A 3,276-nucleotide genomic window follows, 5' to 3' on the forward strand; every position below is an offset into this window, starting at 1 on the left:
AGCAAAACGGCGGTGCTTCGGAGGCGGAGGATGACGGCGGCTCAGTGGAAAAGGGCGACTCAGCATGGTCCCTGCGGACTTAGAGGCGGCCGGCGGCTCAATGCGGAAGGCGAAGGCGCCGCGGCACGAGAAACACCGACGAATTGGGACAGCACATGCGCAGTCGAAAGCGGCTCGGCGCTGCTGTTGTTGAAGCGGAAGCTGGCCAGCGGCTCACGACGCGAAGCAGCTCAGGCAGGGGTGAGCGACGGCGGCTCACGGGTCCGGCGCCTCCGAGTGGCGAATCGGGCCAAAGTAATCCCGACGCGGCAAGCTGGAGTCAACCGGCGGGGATGAACCGGACCAGAAACCGGGGCGGTTGACGGAGATGGAGGGGTGGCAGTGGTTTGAGACGGCGGAGGACCGTGGCGGGTCGATGTGGTGGCAGGCCAGTGAAGGCGATCCTTCGGCCGGGCCATGGCCTCGTGGTAGAGGTTGATGCGGTTCTCCGCAGTGGCTCGTTGGCAGGTCGTCGAGGCAGTAGCGACTCGGCATAGAAGAGCTTGTAGGCAGTGCCTCGATGCTAGCCACGGCGGAAGCAGCACGCCTCGAAGCGAAATCATGGATGATGGAGGATTGTGGCCGGCCCTATCTCCGGGTCACGGCCACCACATCCAGGTAGTAACCCTTGAGGAAAAGACAAAAGTGGAGAGGCGCCGGCTCGTGGGCGGCGGCCGTCGGCGGCTCAATACGCGATCTGAGTGGGGCAGCTCTCCAGCGGCCCGACGCGAGGCAACCCGAAGGGGCGGGATGCGGGCGGTCGAGATCACGGAGGCAAGGCCGACGAAGCGGAGGCCGGCGACGTTGCAGAGCCGGCAGGCGGCTTAGGACCATAGTAGGGTCAGCCTGGTGCTCAGAGAGAACGGCCATAGCCGGTTCTGCACAAGACTTGGGGAAGGACGGCGCGGGGCGCGGAGGTGCGTCGGCGGTGGTGGCTCAGGCGGCGCATTGAGGTCACGTGGCCGGGTCAAGCGCCGCGGAGGAGAGGTCGTGTCGGAGGCCGGCAGAGTGAGGCCGATACAACTTTCAGTAGAATCAAGTCGCCGTCCACGGCAAGTTGCGGAGGTGATGGCTCGACGGGGATTGGTGAGGCGAAACCGGCTCGATGGCAGAGACCGAGCCTCCTGTCTAATCCACTTACGAGTCGTGGGATGTTTCTTTTTTTTGGCATCTGAACTGAATCCAGCTTGGAACAGTACGCAATCATCCTGGCTTTGACTTTTGGTAAAAACAATTTCGAGCCGCCGATAGAACAAATTTGAACAAGTACTTGAATCAATTGAATGTTGATGCACCTGATCCAAAATTGCATCGGTCTCGGCGACTTTTCAACAAAACGGCAGTGGAAAAGCTTGCAACCCTAATTTTCTTGAACCTTGAATGTCACAAATCTTCAAATCTCGACTGATGAACTCGTCACTGATGCAAATCCTTACAAACCAGCTTTTCTTCATCCGAAAAATTGTGAGCCCCTCGATCCCTAAGAGAGATCCCTCCAAGAACTCAACACCACCGTGCGCAGGCCCCACGGTGGGCGCCAACTGTCGTGGTTTTGTCACCGCAGATGTCCTAGTGAAAGGACTTAGTCGTGAGGCCAACGCATCTATGTAGTAGCTTGAGAGGGGTTGAGTGGAATCGAGAGACGCAACACAAGAAAAAGATTTAGACAGCTTCGGGCCCCGGGAAACATCATCCGGTAATAACCCTACATGTTGTTTGTGGCTAGGTCTCATTATCATCATGAGGGAGACGCCGTAAACCGGCTCTTTGTATCTAGCCCTAGAGATTGTTTCTTCTTGTCTGTAGCTTGTCCCTCTTTGGGGAGCCCTGCCCCTCCTTATATATGATGAAGGGGCGGGTTACATGTGGAGTCCTATTAGGATTAGGGCTAGTCTATCTCTAATACAAACCGGATACAAGTCCAGGTCTTAACTCCTTGTAAGGCAAATATTCCTCACGCCTTTCCTCTTAAACCGGCCCACCATAATCATGAACCGGCCTTCCGGGCCTTGGGCCTTGTCCCCGTCTGTCCCGCCCGCTGGGTTACCAGTGAATCATAATGTTCAGTCAGGTTGCTTGTAAACCGTCTGGTCTGTGCGGGTCGCCGATGAATCGCCAAGTGTCAGCGGGGTCTCAAATAAACCGCCAAGTCCGGCCGGGTTGTACTCTGCGGCCGGTTTACGCCGCGAGGTATATCCCCGACACAAAGCGTTGTGGCGGGATCTATGTGTGAAGCGGAGTACATAGCTGCTTCAGAAGCAGCAAATGAAGGAGTCTGGATGAAGGAGTTCATATCCGATCTAGGTGTCATACCTAGTGCATCGGGTCCAATGAAAATCTTTTGTGACAATACTGGTGCAATTGCCTTGGCAAAGGAATCCAGATTTTACAAGAGAACAAAGCACATCAAGAGACGCTTCAACTCCATCCGGGATCAAGTCCAGGTGGGAGACATAGAAATTTGCAAGATACATACGGATCTGAATGTTGCAGACCCGTTGACTAAGCCTCTTCCACGAGCAAAACATGATCAGCACCAAGGCTCCATGGGTGTTAGAATCATTACTGTGTAAACTAGATTATTGACTCTAGTGCAAGTGGGAGACTGATGGAAATATGCCCTAGAGGCAATAAAAAAGTTATTATTTATTTCCTTATATCATGATAAATGTTTATTATTCATGCTAGAATTGCATTAACCGGAAACATAATACTTGTGTGAATACATAGACAAACAGAGTGTCACTAGTATGCCTCTACTTGACTAGCTCGTTGATCAAAGATGGTTATGTTTCCTCGCCATTGACATGAGTTGTCATTTGATTAACGGGATCACATCATTAGGAGAATGATGTGATTGACTTGACCCATTCCATTAGCTTAGCACTCGATCGTTTAGTATTCTGCTATTGCTTTCTTCATGACTTATACATGTTCCTATGACTATGAGATTATGCAACTCCCGTTTACCGGAGGAACACTTTGTGTGCTACCAAATGTCACAACGTAACTGGCTGATTATAAAGGTGCTCTACAGGTGTCTCCGAAGGTACTTGTTGGGTTGGCGTATTTCGAGATTAGGATTTGTCACTCCGATTGCCGGAGAGGTATCTCTGGGCCCACTCGGTAATGCACATCGGTATGAGCCTTGCAAGCATTGCAACTAATGATTTAGTTGCGTTTTGATGTATTACGGAATGAGTAAAGAGACTTGCCGGTAACGAGATTGAACTAGGT

Source organism: Triticum aestivum, chromosome 1D (genome assembly GCF_018294505.1).
Source record: "Triticum aestivum cultivar Chinese Spring chromosome 1D, IWGSC CS RefSeq v2.1, whole genome shotgun sequence".
NCBI classification, from domain to species: Eukaryota; Viridiplantae; Streptophyta; class Magnoliopsida; order Poales; family Poaceae; genus Triticum; species Triticum aestivum.